The sequence below is a fragment of the Podarcis filfolensis genome, assembly GCF_964270895.1.
Source record: "Podarcis filfolensis genome assembly, chromosome: 11".
NCBI classification, from domain to species: Eukaryota; Metazoa; Chordata; class Lepidosauria; order Squamata; family Lacertidae; genus Podarcis; species Podarcis filfolensis.
In genome coordinates this window covers 6,155,780-6,179,229 of record NC_139613.1, presented here as the reverse complement: position 1 = coordinate 6,179,229, position 23,450 = coordinate 6,155,780, and the positions used below count along the sequence as shown (strand labels likewise).

Sequence of the window (23,450 nt, the reverse complement as noted above, 5' to 3'; positions counted from 1 at the left end):
AGATGGTGATTCCTCCATCCCTTCATCTGGTTGGCCATTGAGATAACAAGATGCTGGACTAGATGACCCAGCAAGGATCTCCTGATGTTCTTATGTTTATTCACATAGAGTAAACATTGCCTTGGACACCCCTTTGTGGTAAGACCAATTGCCCCTTGGCAGCCAGTTCCCCAAAGGCATGCATCTTACAACAGGGTGTGATCTATCTCTGTGCACAGATACACAATGGACCCCCAATCTACCTTCTTTGTTATTGCTGTTGTTTAGTTGTTTAGTCGTGTCCAACTCTTCGTGACCCCGTGGACCAGAGCACGCCAGGCACTCCTGTCATTCACTGCCTCCCGCAGTTTGTTCAAACTCATGCTGGTAGCTTCGAGAACACTGTCCAACCATCTCGTCCTCTGTCATCCCCTTCTCCTTGTGCCCTCCATCTTTCCCAACATCAGGGTCTTTTCCAGGGAGTCTTCTCTTCTCACGAGGTGGCCAAAGTATTGGAGCCTCAGCTTCAGGATTTGTCCTTCCAGTGAGCACTCAGGGCTGATTTCCTTCAGAATGGATAGGTTTGATCTTCTTGCAGTCCATGGGACTCTCAAGAGTCTCCTCCAGCACCATAATTCAAAAGCATCAATTCTTCGGCGATCGGCCTTCTTTATGGTCCAGCTCTCACTTCCATACATCACTACTGGGAAAACCATAGCTTTAACTATATGGGCCTTTGTTGGCCCCTGCAATGTCCAACCCCACTACGCAAAGACATCCCACCCGTGATCATGATGGCCACTTTGCTAGTTTTGAAGTGGAGAGGAAATATGCTGTAGGAGAGAAATAGGCCATAATAGTGCTGGTGACAGTGTAAAATAAAAAATAAAAAAATCCCAGGTTCAGCTTTCTGCAACAAAAGGCTAACCATCACCATTTGAGCGACGTCTTTGCCATCTGCTTCAGGCCTACTCACAGCTGCCACATCTAAAGTGCTGTCACTAGACCGGCCGGCTATCCCCATTACGGCTCACCTGCCGGTTAACTGCTCCCTCCTGAAAGGCGTTTAAATGGGAATTGCACATGATAGCTGTTATTGAAGAGAGAAGAGGAGAGCAAATGTCACCAGAGGACCTGATCCAATGGCTTTTACTGTGATCACCATGTGCTTCGTCAGAAGTAAGCCCCATGGAATTAAGGGGGCTGCGGTGGGGGTTTCTTCCAGGTAAGCTCAGTGGGCTGAGTTTTGCAGCCGATGTGGTGAACTATCTGCAGCGTTTACATGCCGAGTCCAACCATCTGAAGCCTATATATGAAGTGAATGGTGAATTTGCCTATTTTCTGTTATTTTAATTGGGAGTTTTAAAACTTTTTTAAAATGCATTTTAAATTGTTGTAAGGATGGGTACTAAATTATTATTAGTATCAATAACAGCAACAAAAACTATTTCAATTTATCATTTTTCCTGTATTGTTTTCATGTATTTCTTATATTATAACAATTGTCCAAAATTTACATACATTAAAAAAGGGTTCAAACAACAGTGTGCAAGTGTTTTTTTTTTTTAAAGTCCTCATGACAACCTATTATAGTTTAGTGTGAATTTTTGTGGAAAAGCAATGTTTATATTTTTGTAATTTTGCCCAATATGCATATAATCGTGAAGTAATATTCCCCAGTGGAATGAAATTGTGCATGTTCTGTCAACCACATGTCTTTTGATGCACACACTATCCTAGTATATGCATATTTTGTACACATGACTTGACTGGAGAGTTGCATTGCAAAATTCAGACAACTGCAAATTTCAAAGAAGGCTGTTTTTTTTTATTATATTGTTTTGGGAAATGTGACAGACAGCATAAGAACATAAGGATACTGGATCAGACCAATGGCCCTCCTAGTCCACCACCCTTTTCTACCAGTGGCCAACCAGAGGTCTCTGGGAAGCCCCCAAGCAGGGCAGGATCACAACAGCACTCACTCCATTTGTGATTCCAATCAGCCTTATTCTTCATGACTTTGTCTAATCAGCTTTAAAGCCACTCACAGTACATAGTTAAACTGTGGAACTCACTCCCACAGCAGGCAGCGATGGCCATCAACCTAAATTGCTTTAAAGGAGAATTGGATAAATTCATGGGCGAGAGGGATATCTGTCACGGTATGATTTACGGGGGGCCGAAATCCTGGCGGAAGATGGCGGGACCGGGGGCAAGATGGTGGGGTGGGAGCAGGAACAAGAATCCAGAAGCCAGGAGTCCGGAAGCCAAGGGTCAGAGAGCCGGGAGTCAAGAAGCCAAAAGTCCGAGGGTCAGGAAGCAAGAAGGAGTCAAGAAGCCAAACGCAGCAAGGCAGGAAGCGTGTTGCTGTGGCAAAAAGCCAAAGGGAAACGCCGACCTTATATCCCTTCCCGGCTCTTGCCACCAGGTGCTGTGAGTTACCAATCAGCCTCACCTGTGCGGCCACGCCTTGCCTCTCAAATTTAGGAAATTTAGGAACAAATTTAGGAAAGCCCCAGTCCTGTGAAGCCCTACCGGTCACAGGGCCTGGCTCCTGCATGCACTCCTGACAATATCAAAGGCTCCTAGCTGTGACTATGCTCTGCTTCCACAGTCGGAGGCAGCAATGTTGCCAAATACCAGCCCTGAAAATGTCGGGGGGGGGGTGAGTGTTCTTGTGCTTGAATCCTGCTTGCTGGCTTTATCCAGTCTGGTTGGCCATTGTGAGAACAGGTTGCTGGAGTAGATGGGTCATTGGCCTGATCCAGTACTCTCTTCTTATGTTCTTAAATTGGTGACCATCATTGCCACATGGGAGAGATGATTCCAGGTGCTGCATATACTTATCAAGATTATTGCAGACATTATTGGGTGACCAGTTGTGTTCTGTTATTATGAGTGGCAGAGGGGAAAAGATATCTCTGTTCATTCCCCCCACATCATGCATAATTGTACATGCTTTTAGCATTCTCCCTTTATTTGGGTTTTTCTTTTGAAAGCAAAATACCCCCCAATACTGTAAGCTTCCCTCATAGGGGAGTTGCTTAATTCAGATGCCATTGCTGCCATCTGACAGAACAAAGGCTCTCTTGTCCCAATGTGGATGGTGTGTGCTCTGCAAACATGTGTGTGTGTGTGACTCTTGCGGAAAGTTCATTTCCACCCTCCGCCTAGGATGATCTGGGGAACATTTTTACCGAAGAGCCAGCAACAGCCCATAAATTGCATTTTGTCAGAGCCAAATAGAACACAGGCTCCAGCAGTTTGTTCTAAATTTAGAACCTGCCATTTTCCAAGAGGGTTTGTCTGTTTCCGATAAAACAAGCTGTCTCCTCCTCAGCACCGTCGTTTTTGTAGATAAGTGCAATCGGAAACATCTTGTGTTCAAACCCCCTGATTAATTGGGGTCACCTAGTACAGACCTGGTGAAATAATTGTGTGTTTTTATACTTGATTGGATTGTTATCACTGCCTTTTTTAAAAAATAAAATAAAAAGGGCTGGTTATATGGGGCGGGGGGAAAGATACTAGAAATATACCGCATGTCCAGGTATCTTCCTAGCTGCCAAAGCTCTCACATAGCTTGCACATATACATTCCTGGCTGCCATTTCACTGCAATCCTCCCCTACCACTAATATAAAGACATACTTTTAAAAGTACTTGCTGTCTTGCAGGAAATCTTCGGGAGAAGGAGTAAACCCTACACAAATCCACAGTGGAGTCCTTAAGATGGCTCGATGGTGCCTTGCACGCCTCCTTCTGGCAACTCCTGCAGCCAAGCTGGTGCCAAACGTCTTGCTCTGCTTTCCTTTGGACCACAACCAGTGAGGTCAAGAGGGGGGTCTTGTTGTTTGAGCAGCACAGGACCTCCAGACACACTGCCCAGGCTTTGGCGCTGCTAATGCAGCCAAAACAACGTCGTAGGGGGCAGGTACGAGTCACCAGTCTCTGCAGCTGCTGTGATTCTCCAGCAATTTGACTTTACCCCCTGATGCTCACTCCAGTGTCTCTCAAGACAAACAGATGCCAGAAACCAGAAAGAAAGAAAGAAAGAAAGAAAGAAAGGAAGGAAGGAAGGAAGGAAGGAAGGAAGGAAGGAAGGAAGGAAGGAAACAATTTTACCTGTGTTTTGTCTCATGAATCTTCTTTGGGAGTTTTCGGGGAATGCTGGTTTCTGTCAGATCCTCATTTCCCCAGTCTTAAATTTGGCTCACCCCATTTCCATTTGTGGTTTTTCCTGAAAATCCATGAGCTAATTTCTCATAATATGTTTGTTTTCATATGCAATTTTGCTTGATATACACACTTTTGCAAACAATTCCCCCTACTGTAAAACACTATCGTACAGTATTTTCACTAGCATATGCATTTGTATGATACATATATAAATAGGAAGCACATTTTTCTGCACATTGGTTGTCTAGAAAATCACACTGCAAAATTTGGAGAAGTGGCAATTTTGAAGCAGGTTGCATTTCGGCTCATGTATCGTTCCGGAAAGCACAAATCAGTTTGGACCGCCTTTAAATTAGAACTGAATTGAATTTGTCTCCCAGTCCTATTCATTGTTGCCACTGCCAATCTACCACCCTTCAAAACCGGGAGCTTCAAATTTGCGGAGACTGCTTCAAATGTTCCACTGCCCAAAATTCTGTCTGGTGACATGTGAGACTGAGAACCAAGTTTTATTACTGGCTAGACTTCCAGGATCTGATGGAGGAGACCAAGTCTTCAAATCCCTGCTCAGCCTGTATTATTTTTAATTTTTGTACAGCACCTAGCCATTTAAAGTCCTTTATAAATAATAACAGTACATTGCTATCCATCTTGTCTACCAAGCAACTGAAGGCAGTTTTATCCTCATAATGACCCAGTTAGTCTGATTGATAGCAAATGGCCCAAGGTCATCTAATGAACGTCATGGCTGAGTGAAGACTTGAACAAAGGTCCCCCTCCCTGTCTAAAACTAGCAGTCCAAACCTCCACACCTCATGCTTCTCCGACTATAATCCAGTAGCAGCCTTGGTTCTCTAGACAAAGAAGAGGAGGCCCTACAGAGGACATCTCATCTGGCCACATCTGAAGCCTGCCCTGTTCAATATTGTTGACATTTCCATTCCATCTTATGGAGGAGATGTGTGGAACTGTTACGTGTCACATGTCTGTTTACTTTCCAGCACAGCTTGCTGGGAACTTCCGTTGTGTATAGCTTTTGCTTTTTCCTGTTCTCTCTGAGACGGCGAAAGAGAGAGAGAGACGACATGTTTCTTGTCCTGATTTATGACTAATAAATCTGTAGTTGTAGTATGCTTCCACAAGCCTCACACCTATTCTGTGTGCGCAGTTCGCTCTGCTGATAGTGTGCCCTGGCTTTGAAGCCCGGGTCGCTGATTTACATCAGAGCAGATGCTGATGTTCCTCGCAGTGGGAAGACTGGAAGGAGACGGCCCAGCTGGGGTTCATCAGCTGGCCTCCTGGCCCTCTACATGCCGATAACAATAGCACTGTGGTTATACTTTGTCAGAGCTTCAGGAGTTTTCAGTGATGGCTGGTACCCATTAGGACTGGTGGGGAGGAAGGCAGGGAAGCCCAACCTAAGCCAGTTACCAGCAGAGCCAACCAATTCTGGTTTTGTCCTCAACTTCTTCCCTGTTTGTTCTACAAGGAGAAGGAAGCTGTCCCCCCCCCCCTGGGCTTCTTGTAAGAAATAATTCAGGCCAGTGGTGGCTGACTGAGGGCAGACTGTATTCTCGCCAATGAACCAGCCCCCTACGGAATTTTTATAACAGTTTGATGTCAGTTTTTTAGAACCTGATGCTTTGGAATTTAGCAGGAGCAAGTGTCCCACAGGAAGACACCTTCCGATGAATTTTGCAACAGAGCAATATTGCTTTGCGGATCCCCCTGTTCCACATGGCTGTGGTGATTGGATCAAATGAAATGTGCTCAAATGAAAACTGGAAGGGAGTCGCCATGTCCAGATCCAACCTAGCACGCAAGTTCAGGGTGAGCTCGGGTCTTCCATGCCCTGAACAAATTCCATGATCAGAAGAGTTCACTCAACACCATGGTGAAGCTTTTGCATAATTTCATTAACTAGCTGGTTGGAGAGAATTAGCCTCTCTATTAAAGTGCTGTCAGTACCTTCTTCTTTAATGGGATACTGAATAACGCAAATATATAATTCCTATGCCCCAGGGAGAAAACACAATAAATGCAGGCAGATCATGCACACTCTCTCCCTCCCCCCCCTCTAGCATTTTCAGTTGTTTTCTACAAATTTATTTATTTGGTTTTTCAAATTAAAATTTTACAGAGATATATCAAACATGTGTCAATCATAAAAACAAGATTCCTAGGAATCTGGGGACTTCCATCCTCCTCTTTGTGGGTTCTGTTATTCATCATTTCCTTCTGCATCTTTTATAACACTCCAAATCCTATACATCTTCAATTATGTCCAGAATTCAACCTTAAACTATAAGTGATATTCCAATTCTGCAAAGGATTTTAACGGTCTACAATGGTCTTTAAGATAAGTTATAATTTCCCCCCATTCCTTATTAAAATTTTGGTCTTCCTGATTTCTAACTTTTCTGGTCATGGTCATTTTAGCCATTTCAGCATAGTCGAATAGTTTCATCTGCCATTCTTCTCTGGTATGGACTTTATTTTCTTTCCATCTCTGGGCCAGTAACATCCGTGCAGCCGTAGTCGCATACATAAACAGTCTTTTCTGTTCCTTTGAGATTTCAGCAGCTAGAATTCCTAAAAGGAAGGCTTCAGGCTTTTTAACAAAGGTTGTTTAAAACATTTTTTTCCAACTCATTATATATCATTTCCCAAAATCCTTTTACTACCTTACAGTTCCACCACATATGATGAAAGGTGCCTGCTCTCTAGCATTTCTTGAGTAGAATGAACAAAAGTTGAGAATTAAACAAGGCACTCCCCCCCTTTTGTGCTCTGCACAGTTGCCCCCACATCTCAGATTCATGAATGAGAGAACTATTGATGGTCACTAGCCATGATGGCTATGCTCTACCTCCACCTCTACCTCTACCTCTTGAAGGTAGCAGTGCTTCTGAATGCTACTTGCAGAAAACCATAGGAGGGAAAGAGGTCTCTTGTGCTTGAATCATCCTTGCACATTTCCCACAGACGTCTCATTGGCCACAGCGAGAACAGGATGCTAGACTAGATGGGCCATGGGCCTGATCCAGCAGGCTTTTCTTATGTTCTTATCTGAGGTATGGGACAAGACATGGGGTTCATTTAGGACAGTGGTTCTCAACCTGTGGGTCCCCAGATGTTGCTGGACTACAACTCCCATCATCCCAGAGCTCTGGCCTTGCTAGCCAGGGGTGATGGGAGTTGTAGTCCAACAACATCTGGGGACCCACAGGTTGAGAAAGGCTTGATTTAGGAGCTGCAGCCAACATAGCAAAGCCAACACAGGAAAAGGAATAAGATGCAATAAAACAAAAGGACATCTCTTCATCAGCAATAACTATTTCATTTTATTTTACCCACACCAGCAACCCAATTTCTGTGATAAAAACAACAGCACTCCAACCTAGTTTCTCTACTACAAAGTCTTGCTCACTTTAAGGTAAACTGCTTTCATTACAATCAAGCAATGTATTGAGAAATAAATAAATGATGACAATTAAATAATAAAAAAGGCTGAAATATTTTAAAAAAGGGGGACCACCACCAACATGCTGCATTTTCCCTCACAAAATGGGAAGTCCTGTGATGGGTTTCTGACAGCCACTCTTTGTAAGAGTGTCCCTTTTATTTCCCAATTGTCATCCTAAATTTCCTGGCTATGGATCATGCACAATCCTCATTGGGATATGCTGGTGCCTCCCCATTTTCTTGTCTCATAAGAGCATTTGGCAACAATTATTTTGGCACTCGCTACCTTTACGCCTTATTAGAAGGCACTATGCATGATGAAATATGGAATGTTCTGGGCCTGGGATGGGTGGGAAGAATTTATTCATTTCAGCTGATCCCTCTGCCCCTTCTAGCCATCACGTTCGAAGTCAAATCAAGATACTTCCATGTGTCAAGCAACATATTATGTCTGTATACTGTGCGGGGCTCAAAAGGTTTGGACAGCAGTGGTGAGGCAAGGTCAGCTGGAGTTCATGTGGGAGAAGTTAATTACAAACGGTCAAGGAAATCAATTGTGCCTCTGTGATTGCCAAAGGTTTCCCAGCCCTGCTTCAGAAAACTGAACAGAATTGGCCTGCTCTCTGTCGGCAGCTGAAGAAAAAAGGGGAGGAAATGGCTTTGCTTCTGTGTTTTATGTAAAATAAATACATGAAATTAAAGGACTCATCTCTTGTCTTCCTTAAAGAACATCTGATATAATGAGTGAGTATGGGTCACTTTAAAAAAAAAAGAGGCAGTTTAGCTTGCTTTGCATGTAACAGTTGCCACATAATACCCATTCCACATTTGTAAGAACTAAATAATGTAGTATGGCAGCGTCTATACTTTGGAACTCCCTGTCTATTGAGATGAAGTCGGCACCTTCATTGTACTCTTTTTGGCACCTGCTAAAACATTCTTTTTCAAACAAGTTTACTCAGATGCTTAGAAAGTTGAAAAAAATTATAATTTGCCGTAGTATTTTAACTTTTGTATGATTTAAAGTACAGTTGTATTTTAAATCAAGGGAAAAATACAATTATACTTTAAAACACACAAAAGTTAAAACACTAACGCAAATTATAATTACTTCAACTTTCTAAGCATCTAGGTAGACTTATCTAAAAAAGAATGTTTTTTTTGTTGTTGTTGTTTAGTTGTTTAGTCGTGTCCAACTCTTCATGATCCCATGGACCAGAGCACGCCAGGCACTCCTGTCTTTCACTGCCTCCCACAGTTGTTTGGTCAAACTCATGCTGGTAGCTTCGAGAACACTGTCCCACCATCTCGTCCTCTGTCGTCCCCTTCTCCTTGTGCCCTCCATCTTTCCCAACATCAGGGTCTTTTCCAGGGAGTCTTCTCTTCTCATGAGGTGGCCAAAGTATTGGAGCCTCAGCTTCACGATCTGTCCTTCCAGTGAGCGCTCAGGGCTGATTTCCTTCAGAATGGATAGGTTTGATCTTCTTGCAGTCCATGGGACTCTCAAGAGGCTCCTCCAGCACCATAATTCAAAAGCATCAATTCTTCGGCGATCAGCCTTCTTTATGGTCCAGCTCTCACTTCCATACATCACTACTGGGAAAACCATACCTGGAGGAGGAACCGGCAAGCCACTCCGATATCCCTGCCAAGAAAACTCCATGGACAAAGACAACAGGCATATAAAGAATGTTTTAGCAGGTGTCAAAAAGAGTACAACTGCTTTGAGGTGCTCCCCTCCCAATCAAGCGGTGCATAGAATTTTTAAAAATAAAAGAGGCCCAGGCATTCAGCCTAACCACTGCCCAAACTCATAACAATATGTTTTGACCCACAGCTCCCATCAGTGTGCCAATGGTGAGAGATGAATGTGGGGGCACCAGGTTGAGGAAGGCTGTTGCAGAACATACATTTTAAGTCACCCTGAGTGAATCAGCAGAAATGTATCCGCTGCAGAAATGTCATGAGCAAATAGCAAAAGAAACAAACACATTAGCGATAATCCTAACCACCGTTGCAATGATAAGTTTGTGCTTTGAACACATTGATGCATCTAACATATCAATGTACATTTATTCCATTCAGTTCAAATATGTAACCAATATACACTCTAATGAAATGAACCTAGAGAAATGCTGCACATTTCATTACCTCTTCTACGTATCCAGTCATTTCACATCTGTTTTCACCTTCTCCAACTCCCATGACTCTCTGCCTTAAAAGTTTTCAGTTTAGGAGTCAAAACTTGCGTGCCTGACCCAGGAGGTGAAATTATTCCGATTTGAAAAGGAAGGAGGAAATTTTGAAGCAGAGATGTAGCCTACTCACCCTCCTCTCAAACAGCCCTTAGCACATGAAAAAATAATGTTACCGTGGGGTGTGCATGCGTAAAGAACCTACTTTTGTCAAGTCCGTCTGATTGACAGGTTTGAGGGCTTCTTGGTGCTAGTTGTGTCAGGTGCGCAAGTATGAAAATAACCAACACCTGCAAGGCAGCCTGACTAACAAGCAGCAATTGGGGATCGAGAACTTGATTATATACAGCTCTGACTTAGTTTTTCAGCTCTGAGATTCGGCTGCTCGGAATCTCTTGGCTCAGAGATTTCAATGCTGAGGATTCTCACAAACTCTTGCTCTGGGATTTTGCTCCTCAGATACTGCTGCTGCCCATATTCTTTCTCCTGGTAACCTCCTAAACACACACAACACGTTGAGGCAAAAGAAACAGGATTTGTATGTTCTGGGGCCATGCTCCCATGCGAGTCATGCAACCTGCACAAGTTTGCAGTCCTGAAGAAAGAAAGAAACCTTTTTCAGGGCAAGATCACAGGGTGAGAGTGCGGTGCCCAAAATGGCCAAAGAGCTGTTGTGCAAAAAATGGGATGCCCTGGTTTTACTGAAGTAGTTGAGAGGTACACACATAAACTACATCCCCCTGGGGCTAACATGGCTGCTGGTCTTGTAGTCCTGGGCAGTGTCCAAGAAGAGGAAAGTCATCAAGCCAGTGACTGACAGGGTAGTATTTGGCTTGGTGGGTAACATGTTGAGCTGGTCCTAGAACCTGACTGTCGAAATCTGGATCTTCCGAGGCTTAGCCTTTCCAATGCGAGAAGGACACATATGCTTAATTCACTCACACCTGAAAGCCATAGGACTTAGAAGCATTTTATTCATTTATTTAGAAAACTTCTAGGCCCCGTAGCATTAGTGAATATCATAGCAATGTACAGCATAAGGCCCTGGAGGAGAAAGAGGAGCAGAAAGAGGGTGAGGAAAGAGCTGTGAGTTGATGGAAACTCAAAAAACCATTTGTACCTGGAACTGGGTGTGTGTAAAGAGCAGCTGAATGGGATACAGGTGTGGACAGCCTGACGAAGCACCCATCCACCTTGAGCTCAGCTCCAGCATCTCTCAGGTGGGTGCCATTGCCATTCTATGAGAATAAGGGAGAAGTTCATGGTGAGCTCCAGAATCTCTTTTTCTAGAAAAATAGCACTGCTAATAATCTTTTAAAACCATTCACACTTGCCATCACTATTTCTTGTGGGTCAGTATCCTATAGCTCAGGGGTGTCCAACAGGTTGGTCGCAATCTACTTGTCGATTGTGGGGTGTCCGTGGTTGTGATCGTGGTTGGTCACAGGATTATGACACTCCCCTCCCCCCCAAAAAAAGGTTAACAACTCTTGCTCCCTATAACTTTGGCCAATCCAATGGGTAGATTACTGCCAGATTGTTTTATAGTGGGAGTAGATCACAGTCTCTTGAAAGTTGGACCTGCCTGCTATAGCTTAACTATTCATTGCTTGAATAATAACTTTTTTTTAAGTACTTCCGTGGGACTTACTTTTCAGCACACCTGTTTATGATTATACTGCAAGGATGCAATTCTAAGCACACTTTCCTAGGAGTAAGCCCCATTGAACACCATCAGAGTTATTTCCAAATTAACAGGCTTGTGCTGGAAATTGTCTAGCCACTGAATTGTGACCCCATAGAATATGACAAGAATGATTTTTGAGCTTATTCTTATGCAACCTATTTTTTTACCCCTTGGAGAGAGGGTCCAGGCTATTTCCATTTTAGCTAGGACTGACATGGTTCATTGTTGCGACAGTTTCTACAATAAATGCATTTTGTTCTTTTATGTGAAACAATTAGTGTTGAAAGTCATAATTAGGGCTCCCCACCTTCCAATTGATAGGCATTTCAGAGCTGACCGGTTCCATCATGCTTTTTTGACAAAACCATTTTCTGAAAGCAGGCAAAAGAAGGGGGGGTACAAATGATTAAAAACTTCAATTCACAAAGTGACTTTTATTTTGATAATAAATAACATACGAGTCACATTGCAAAATGAGACCCTTAATCATTTGCTGCCACGTTATCTGTCAAAATATAGACAGGGAGAGAGAGAAAACGATCACTCGTAAATAAAAGGTAACTTTCCATTTTTGCCTTGTGAGAGACGAGATGGTGGTGGGGGCACTATTTTGTTGACACTTTAAAATAGAAATATTTTGTGTGAGTCAGGGAGAATGCTCTACTCAAATAACCTCATATCCTCTGTTCAGCAGGATAAGACACTTATTAATTTGTGCATAATTATTATCTCTCACTCTCAATATAAGCTGGGGACAAATAGCTTCCTGAGTACAGTTATTAAGAATGGTGGTTTCATTGTGGAGGGCTGGGCTTTCAAAAATACAGATTGTAGACAAGATAGGATGCTTATAATGTCGGAATTTGTACAAGTTGAGAATGTGCACGCTTTGAGCCTCTAAGAGTAAAATCCACATGCTGTTGTAGAAGCAGAATAAGTTTAGGCAATTACAGGTGAAGTCTCCAGAAGGATGGAAAGCTAAGGACTAGCTGTATAAAAATTCCTTCCAGTAGCACCTTAGAAACCAACGAAGTTTGTTATTGGTACGAGCTTTCATGTGCATGCACACTACTTCAGATACACTGAAACAGAAGACCTTTATATATAGTGGGAGGGTGGGGTGGGGTATTATTCAGAAGGGTGGTGGGAATGGGTGATTGGTTGATAGGTGCAGTAGCACTACTGTTAACGACTGCAATTAGTCTAACAGGAAAAAGCGAGGGATGAGATGGCCAAAAATAGCTTTATCATGTATAATGAGATAAGAATCCAATGTCTTTATTCAGACCAGGTCCCTCCATGTTTTTAAGTTTGGTAATAAGTTGTAATTCAGCAACTTCTCTTTCCAGTCTATTTTTGAAATTCTTTTGTAATATGACAGCTACTTTGAGATCTTGTATAGAATGTCCTGGGAGATTGAAATGTTCTCCTACTGGTTTCTCTGTCTTGTGATTCCTGATGTCAGATTTATCTCAGTTTATCCTTTGGCGTATGGTTTGGCCTGTTTGACCAATATAGAGAGCTGAAGGGCACTGCTGGCATTTGATAGCATACACAGTATTAGAAGATGAGCAATTAAATAGTCCTGAGATGGTATTTTTGATGGTACGTTTGATGTTGTTGGGGCCAGTAATGGTGTTGTCCAGGTGTATGTGGCAGCAAAGTTGGCATCTGGGTTTATTTCTGTGATGTCATAGTCTAATATGGGTTACTTTTGCTAATGAGTCTGCTCTCTGGGGGTGGAGCATAGCTTCATGGCAGAGCATAGCATGCTAGAAAGGGTGCAGTTCTCAGTAGCAAGGCAGGTAGAAAGTCCTGTCCTCTCCTGGTTTCCTTTCTTGTGTAGGAATGGGAAAGTTGTTGTTGTTGAGTCATTTAGTCGTGTCCGACTCTTCATGACCCCATGGACCAGAGCACGCCAGGCACTTCTGTCTTCCACTGCCTCCCACAGTTTGGTCAAACTCATGTTGGTAGCTTCGAGAACACTGTCCAACCATCTTGCCCTCTGTCATCCCCTTCACAAATGCCAATCAGAAGTGTCTGTAGCAGGACAGATGGACCAACAGTCTGACTCAATATAAAGCAGCTTCATAGATTCATATGTTTAGACCTTGACTTAAAAGTTCCTATTTGGGACTTGCAGCAAATCTCAGGAGGCACACCTCTCTGACTGACATTAGCTCAACTACTCTGATGCCAAAGCCATAGCTGCTTAAGGTGAGTCCCAAGGTCCATGACATACTCTGCTAAATTAAACTATTGAATATCCCCAAACAATGTACATATGCAAAATAATTAAGAACCACAAAAGAAAATGATATACACAAATTCAAAATATAGTATCATAATGCAGCATCAAAATCAAAGTGTATACCTTGGTTTATGAACCTAATCTGTTCCAGAAGTCCGTTCTTAAACCAAAGCATTATTAAACCAAGGCGTGCTTTCCCATAGCAGAGGGGGACTCAACTTACAAATGGAACACACTCAACAGGAAGCGGAACATGTTCTGCTTCCAAGGCAAAGTTCACAAACCAAACCACCTACTTACGGTTTTGCAGCATTCTTAATCCAAGTTGTTCATAAACTAAGCTGTTAAACCAAGGTACCATTGTATCTAGCAAATCCCCCACCAACACAGAGAGATAACCATTCACATGCACCTCCAAACTACACAAAACTAATCTAAGCACAAAACCAAGCACTCAACAATCACATTCTCCTTACACAAACAACATCACTCCATTCCCTCAATTCTCACATCATTAAAACACCCAATTTGCAATTAATCAATAATAGCATAACAATCAATAACAGCACAATAGGCCTACAGAATAAAAACCAAGCCAACAGCAGTTCACACACAAACACAAGCCACTCATTTCCACCCTTTTCCCCATCTCTCCCCTAGGAAGGTTAACCCCTGCCTACAGACCGTCACCCACTGTATAGTCAGGCCCAGCCACCGACACATCTGACAGCCATCACCCTTTGGGGTCATGCACGAACATTTCCATCCCAGATACTTCATATCCTTCTGAATCCTCCCCATGCAGTCACATTTGATGTCCTTCAGTAAACATTGCTGATGGCCACCTGGGCTTCATCACGGCTGTCTCTTCTCGAGTGAGCAGTTGGGGAACAGGTGTTTTCTTTGCCCTGAAAATCAATGAAACAAGAGGAGAACGAATTCCTTTGCTTCTGCAGCTGCCCTTTCCTACAGCCCTATAACAACCCAGGAATGAATTCCTTCACGAAAAAGGAATGTCCACCAACCTCAGCCCTTTGTGGCGGTACTGCAGGAGGGATGAGACTAATTACATTTGGATGTGAAATCTATAAAGACTAATGAATCTTGCAGACCAGCGATCAAGTCTGTTGTTCCTAGGTAACAGCTTGTGGGCTTTGTTTTCATTGCAGGTGAGTTTAAGCACCACCCTTGTTTTTATTTGCCCAACAAGGAAAATGCAGCTGTTCCACGATTGTGCGGATTTCTTCTTGATGATTTCAATAAAGGCCTTTCCAATTTATATGCAAAGTAGGTTCAGCTCTCAGACCTCTAGCAAGCTGTCGGTGTGGCCTCTGATATCTGAAGTCTTGGATGGCAGCCACATTTGGGAACATTTTCTTCAAAAATGACTGGCGAGAGGAGTGGGGAATGCGACGTTCATGTACATACCCAGCAATGTTTTGCAAATGTTTTTCATGCATATATGTATGGATTCATTAAAGAGTGGTGTGACTGCTGTGGTAACCTCCAGATGTTGTCGAACTCCAGCTCCCATTAACTTCTGCCAGTGTGGTCAATAGGGAGGAAGCATGGTAGCGAAAGTCTAACATCATGAGGAAGGCTACGTGTTCCCCACTACTGACCTAGTGGCTCTTGTAGAAGATCCTTGTAGGCCAAGGATGGGGAGCTGAGACCCTCCAGATGTTGCTGGACTCCAGGAACCATCAGCCCCAGCCAGCATGGCCAATGGTCATGAATTTGGAGTGCTGGATACCAGCAACATCTGGACACCACCATCTTGGTTCCTCCTGCTAAAAAGGTTTGTCCTTAAGATTGCCGGAAGAAATAGCAACAACCTCAGATATGCAGATGACACAACCTTAATGGCAGAAAGTGAGGAGGAATTAAAGAACCTTTTAATGAGGGTGAAAGAGGAGAGCGCAAAATATGGTTTGAAGCTCAGCATTAAAAAAACGAAGATCATGGCCACTGGTCCCATCACCTCCTGGCAAATAGAAGGGGAAGAAATGGAGGCAGTGAGAGATTTTACTTTCTTGGGCTCCATGATCACTGCAGATGGTGACAGCAGCCACGAAATTAAAAAACGCCTGCTTCTTGGGAGAAAAGCAATGACAAACCTAGACAGCATCTTAAAAAGCAGAGACATCACCTTGCCAACAAAGGTCCGTATAGTAAAAGCTGTGGTTTTCCCAGTAGTGATGTATGGAAGTGAGAGCTGGACCGTAAAGAAGGCTGATCACTGAAGAATTGATGCTTTTGAATTATGGTGCTGGAGGAGACTCTTGAGAGTCCCATGGACTGCAAGAAGATCAAACCTATCCATTCTGAAGGAAATCAGCCCTGAGTGCTCACTGGAAGGACAGATCGTGAAGCTGAGGCTCCAAGACTTTGGCCACCTCATGAGAAGAGAAGACTCCCTGGAAAAGACCCTGATGTTGGGAAAGATGGAGGGCACAAGGAGAAGGCAACAACAGAGGATGAGATGATTGGACAGTGTTCTCGAAGCCAGCAGCATGAGTTTGACCAAACTGTGGGAGGCAGTGAAAGACAGGAGTGCTTGGCATGCTCTGGTCCATGGGGTCATGAAGAGTTGGACACGACTAAACGACTAAACAACAACAACAACAAAGCAGTAAATACCTCAGTAGACGTGAACATCTCCCTACTGAGAAGAAACACACCCCTTCCCTTTCTCCTGGAAACGGGCAAAAGGTTTGGAAAAAGAGGAATGAAGCTGGTAGCCTCACAGACAAGAAAGGATGTCATTTCCTGGCCTGGCCAACTCAAGACATGTATTTTTGAGTTCCAGTGACTCAAAATGTGAGTGCTTCTGTGTCATGAAGGCATCGTTTCCCACCCCACACTGTATTCGTAGCATGCAGCACTGTTTCTGTAATACCGCAGTTTGTTTCTGCCCCCAAAACAAGAACATGCTATTTGTCTTGCCGTTGGCTGTTGTGAAATTATGTAACATATGCCACTTACATAATTAATACTGTAGGTTATGTTGTTGTTATTTTATTCCACCCCGTTCGTTTCAATGCAAAGGAAATACAATGCAAATGGGGAGTTGTAATGTAATGCAATCAATTATGTATCATTTGCAGACTGACAGCAACAGCAAATACCAATGGTATTTGCTGGATTGATTTCTGTTCTGGACATGGGACAAATAAGCAAACACTGGCAATTTCCCACTATCCACTTCTGTTTTTGTCACAAGTCTCTGACATCCCTACTCACGTAGCTTCAAGTAGTTATGGATTAGAAGTTGTGGGTGAATACTATGGCCTCTTGGGGCAGGGACTGTGAGTGTGACTAGTTGCTTTACAGTCTCATTCTGCAGTGTGCCCAGCTGTGGTGCTTCGTACTTCAGTCTAGCAGGTTCAGATTATCTCAGGTAGTCAATATTGCACTTTTTTTTTTGGCACCGTATCATTCTTGACTCTTGCATTTGTTCTTAACCTGAACAAACCATTGGGCTGCATCCCAGCAACCTCTACTCAGAGTAGGCCCATAAAAATTAATGGGCCTACATTAGCCACATGTATTAATTTCAATCGGACTATTCTGAGTATGGCTTGCAATGAATTTAACAATTATTCAGTGAAGTTTGAGCTGATAGTGTCTGCTCCAGCTATGGGATGGGGAGGGATAAGAAGTTTAGGCTATGTGGAATAAGTGAGCACATATCTTTTACTTCCAAGTCATTTCCCTTTCCCTCTGGTCCCAAACTTCTCCAGCACCAGAAGGTTAAGGTCGTTGAGTGATGATGCACTTGAGTGAAGGCTGCTGGTTTCATGGTTTGGGGGAACCCTCTATCTCCTTGAAAACCTTCAAGGGCACCAACATACAGCTTGTTTCCAGATTCTGCACAAAGCCACCTTATAAACAGAAGCGTGGATTCATCATCAGGTGAAACTTTCAAGGAGTTTTAAGGGAAGTCTAAAGAGGTTCAATAAGCTCAGCGGTACAGCATCAGTTTTGTGTGTGCAGAAGGTTCCAGGTTCAATCCCCGGTACCTCCAGATGTGGATGGGAAGGTCTCCTGTAAGAACAGAAAAAGAGCCTGTCGGATCAGGCCAATAACTCACCTAGTCCAGTATCCTGTTCTCACTGTGGTCAATCAGATGTCTGTGGGAAAGCTGCAAGCAGGTTGGAAAACCCTGGAGAGCTGCAACCAGCCAGCATGGACACTACTGATCTAGATAGACCAACGGAATGACTTGCTTCCCATGCAGCTATGGGAATCACAAGAAAGTGCTGTCTGCTGGTTCTAATGATTAAAGTGTAGAAAGGGAGCTGGTCTCTGCAGATAGAACAAGTGACCAAAGTTACCTAAGGCTTCACTTAATGTAGCTCATTTGGTATTCAGTCTGGAAATAGAAGCCAATCTCTAACTTTCATGGACATATATAAACTGACCCCATAGGGTTATAATTGAGGTACGTTGGGAAAGATGGAGGGCACAAGGAGAAGGGGACGACAGAGGATGAGATGGTTGGACAGTGTTCTCGAAGCTACCAACATGAGTCTGACCAAACTGCGGGAGGCAGTGGAAGACAGGAGTGCCTGGCGAACTCTGGTCCATGGGGTCACGAAGAGTCGGACACGACTAAACGACTAAACAACAACAACAACAACGAGAGTAGGTTAAAGCTCTCTCCTGCTCATCAGTTTTGAATCTGGCCTACAAATGATAAACAGGTTTGGTTCACCTATTGTTTCTTCCGTTCTTCCTTCCCTCCCCACCCTCCATTTCATGAGTACTAAATTTAACATATATATATATATATATATATATATATATATATATATATATATATTCCCCAGCGTTAAAAAAGGAAACCAGATGCCGTCGCTATTAACTTTTGGAATCAACTGTCATCTTCCTATTAAATCCTTCCATCCAAGTAAAGCCAATTATTTGCTTGATCTAAAAAGGTGCCGAAAATGGAGACGCACAAGGTTTCTGAAAGTCCACTTTAATAAGACAGGTGGGTAACTAATAATGTGGAAAATTGCCTGCAGATTGAGGAGACTGGGAATGACTAATGGCCAAAACTAAGCGAGTAAATTAGTTGCCAAATGATACCATTTGCAGGAGTTGTGCGAAAGGGAGATTTGATGGCCCAGAAGCATGTGGCACTGATCGGAGAGCAGAGCATTTGAGTGGGGCCCAGATTCAAGAAAGCATGCCATCGACTTATGGCAGGGCGTGCTTTAAAAAAGAAAAAAAGGAAAAAAAACCCACCCTTGACTTTTAAATTATTATTATTATTATTCTTTCCATGTAAGCGGTGCTATTTGGGTAAGTGCTTGATAGCGTAGGCACAGGAGCCCACTTAGCTCTCTGCAAAGTTTGACGGCAAAGTTGCTGCCAAGGTCAAAGACTCTGAATCAGAAATGCCCTTTAGGCGTGCTGCAAATCAAGCAGAGCTGGCGAGGAGAAGAAGAAGACAAAAATGGAAAGGAACTGGGAAGAACTGGGAGGGGGTGGGTGGAATCACAAGTAATCGTTTTATATATAATTTTTAATAATAATATTAATTTAAAGTATTTCCTATCCAATTTGCTATTAACAGCAAAATGAGATCCCTCATGAAAAACTGCATGGCTCTAGTCATAAGATTTAGAATCTGAGCTTGGAAAGGGACGTATTGAATTATGTGGGCTTATGTTTGCTTGGTAATGCTACGTTCTCTAGTTTTGATTCTCACTTGGAGAGCAGTGCAACAGTCAGTTCCCTTCTACATGGGGGGGGGGGATCCCTTACCCTAGCCCAGAGCTGTCCAAGATGTGTGTCGTGTCACATTAGTGTGTCGGCTGCAGTGTGTAGGTGTGTCACACAAATGCTCTTATAAAGGGTTAGTTTAACTTCTGGTTTGCTAGTAAAACTGAATTACCGTGTCGCCAAATGATGCATGTCTAAAAAGTGTGTCACCGATGTGAAAAGTTTGGAAAGCTCTTGCCCTAGCCTTTTGGATTGTTGTGTGTGACTGTTCATTTCTGCTTAGTCCTGTTTGTTCTTTTTGTGGCCGCTTCAGTAGTCATCTTGTGTGCTGTATGCCACATTTTATCAATTTCATTACACTTTAGGTGATCCCAGCCAATCAGAGATCAAGTGCTGGATATAATGATGTCATAATGCTCCTTGGATTGTAGCTATGTGCTGATGTTGCTTAGGGCAAATGATGGCCATTCGAGTGAGGGCAAGGCTTCCTGTACTTGTCAAATGGGTGACCCTAGCCAATCAAGGATCACTTGAAGAACTGAACAGCTTCTTAGTTCTTTTGAACAGACCCAAAACAAGCAGACTGCCTTGTATAGTTCAAAGCTGATTATACTTTCCTTGTTTTCAGGCAAAGTAACCAAAGAGTTAGGAGACATCTTCCTATGTTTCTATGTTGTGGTGAGAAGAAATGTGTCTTCACATCAATACAATACTAGAAGTTGAGGAGACTAGGTTGAAGACTCCATGGAACACATAATTTACTAATGTGTTAAAATCTAAATGCCATGATTGCTGTATAAAACTTCCATGGTCACAGGCAGTATCTATGGATATTAGAAACTGGGGACAAGCCATGGGGTAGGAGGACGCCATTTCCTTGTCATTCTTCTGTCCTTCTCAGAGGTTTCTAGGGGGTCACACTCATTTAAAGAAGGCTGAATTAGATTAGGGTTTGGTCCGGTTCAAGATGGTTCTTCTTAAAGTCTTACTCCTGGAATGTTTGGAGACCACATCTCCAGAGGAACCCAAGAGTCTAGGCTGTTGTAAATAGTATCAGTCCGGTTTTAGACAAATATACTCACCCTCTTTACTAACATTCTTTTTCTTCATTTCCTTTTAATCTTATGCACTTTTCCATTTCAGATTTATCCTGTATGTGCTACAGGCAAGCCATCATTGCTGGTTTGCTCCCTCCAATATATTTCCTAGGTGCCGTGGGTTTTTGTTTTTGTTTTAAAAAAGAGAAGTCTATAATTTGATACAAGACTTCACAACAGGTGGCTAATTGTTTTTGCTCTCGGCCCTCCAGGACCTTGATGTGTGAGTCAGGCTTTTGAAATCAAGAGTGAATGTTGAGCAAATAAGCAAAAGATTGAAAAAGAAAGACCCATCATAAGGAACACAAGGGTAAAGATGAAGTACAATTTCTCAGGTTTCAAGGCCCAGGGTGAATTAACCTGTGTGGAAGAACACAGATTAAGATGTGGAGGCAGCTGAGTTGCCAGCCAGTTAAGGATTTCCTGGGATGGAACAGAATTGTATCCTCTTGGCTAGTCACCAGAACTGGGGGGATGCAAAGGTTTTTTATTATTATTATTTTTAAATAGACCCATATCCAGATGGATGGCTCTTGCTATTAGTGTGGGTGACTGAGGACGGTGTGTCTGCTTCCATGGGGCTTCCAAATTATCTAAAGAACAGCAAATCAATGAAACCTTGTAGAAACCGTACAGTTGCATCTGAAACTGGCTCCCACACATGCTGAAATTCCTGAGCCAATGATGAAAAGCCTTTCCCTGATGCTGGAACGATATCAAGAGTGGTTCCAGGCCAGCTTATCTACGAAAGGGAATCTTTAGCTCAGTGGAAGAGTATCAGCAGTTGAGATTCAACTGCTGGCATCTTGAGGGAGTGCTGAGAACGTTCCCACTATGAAAAGCTGGAGAGATGCTGTCAGTCAATGTAAACAATATTGAGTAGATCACGGTTTCCCAAACTTGGGTCTCCACCTGTTTTTTGGGACTACAACTCCCATCATCCTTAGCTAGCAGGACCAATGTTCAGGGATGATGGAAATTGTGGTCCAAAAACAGTTGGAAACCTGAGTTCGGGAAACTCTGAGCTTGATTGACCAATGCTGAGCAGTGTGTGGACAATACTAATGTCAATGTTGTTCCGACTTGGGATAAGGCAGCTTCCAGAGTTCCTATAAAGGTAAAGGTAAAGGGACCCCGATCATTAGGTCCAGTCGTGACCGACTCTGGGGTTGTGGCACTCATCTCGTTTTATTGGCCGAGGGAGCCGGCTTACAGCTTCCGGGTCATGTGGCCAGCATGACTAAGCCGCTTCTGGCGAACCAGAGCAGTGCACAGAAACGCCGTTTACCTTCCCACTGGAGTGGTACCTATTTAGCTACTTGCACTTTGATGTGCTTTCGAACTGCTAGGTTGGCAGGAGCAGGGACCGAGCAACAGGAGCTCACCCCGACGTGGGGATTCAAACCGCCAACCTTCTGATCGGCAAGTCCTAGGCTCTGTGGTTTAACCCACAGAGCCACCAGTGTCCCTCAGAGTTCCTATATGGATTGCCAAAACCTTTCGCCTTGGCTGCTGCTCATCTAATTTCAGTGGGATTTTGGGGAATGCCTTGAGTGGAGAATGTAAAGTTTCTGCAGGATGATCAGGGAAAGGGCAACCAGTTAAGCAGACCGTAGGATATCTCTGTTGGCAGACATGCAGATCGGTTGCTTGCTGCATGACTACTCATGCTTGATTTCCCTTACTACACCAGGATCAGCTATGAAGATTGTCCATCCTCCTTCCTTTTGACTGGAGCATTGATTTCTCCAGCCCTTCCACCTACATGAGAGAGTCCTGTGGTCAGCCATCAAGTTGTCTTCCATGCAAATTATTTCTGTGATTGTTGACACATGGTCACCATGGCAGTATCACAGTGCGATATGCGAGCCTTATACAAAGTCAGGCCACTGGTCTATTTTGCTCAAAATTATCTACACTGGCAAGGTCTCTCCAGGACTTCAGATTCTGGACATTCCTAGTCCTACCTGGAGATACCTGGGACTGAACCTGGGAGCCTTCTGCATGCTGTTGTGCATCTTCCCCAATGAAAGCTGTAACTGTATAGTTGAATGATAGGTCATTTTCGCTTGTTGGCCAGTATAGACTCCAATCATCCCACACACAAAATGATGGCAAACAAAATAATGCTTTGTACTTTTGAAGAACAATACACCCTTGTTACCACCTTCTTCTTCTTCTTCTTCTTCTTCTTCTTCTTCTTCTTCTTCTTCTTCTTCTTCTTCTTCTTTTCTTCTTCTTCTTCTTCTTCTTGATGTTGTTGTTGTTAACAAATAGACACCTGCTGTTACTTGTTGCTGCCTGGTTCAACCTTTGGTTTTCAGTCAATATTAGAAAGAAACAAAACCCACAAACAACAACTAGAAGCATCAGCACACAATACATACTATTATTCCCTTCCGGAAAATAAGAACATTTTTGGTCTATAATTAGCAAAATGTTTTTTCTTCATCTTTTCCTAAGGATATTCACAGTACTCCACCAGGTTTGGTTTTTGATATTGAGGTTCCATTCATGCAGATAACAATAATAAATTTCCCACAAGATTCAATGATATCTGATTATTCCTTCCTTTCTTTTTTGCAAGTTGGGGGTGGAGATTTGATGACACAACCCCTTTCCCAAACTTGGTGAAGAGGATGGAGAAAATCGCTGATGTGCATTTGAATCACTGAATGTGCACTAGATTGTGCCTCTGAGCACAGCTGGCTGATCTCAATGGGATGTGCATTGCCATGCATATCTGAAAGTGCATTTTAATCTGCAAGCAGCGTGCACCAGCTTGCTGACATAACATGCACAAGCTGTGAATGCTGCTACACTGTGCGTCAGTATGACAAACTGCTGCTTTAAAGGAATGAC

At 43.2% G+C, this 23,450-nt stretch overlaps 1 long non-coding RNA gene across 1 annotated transcript; it reads left to right on the top strand.

Moving 5' to 3' along the window:
- Positions 1-19,963: 19,963 nt before the first annotated feature.
- On the top strand, positions 19,964-22,695 carry LOC310744760. Its single transcript, XR_014539728.1, has 3 exons — positions 19,964-20,169; positions 20,635-20,700; positions 22,282-22,695. It is a non-coding gene; the product is annotated as an uncharacterized lncRNA (long non-coding RNA).
- Positions 22,696-23,450: the final 755 nt, after the last annotated feature.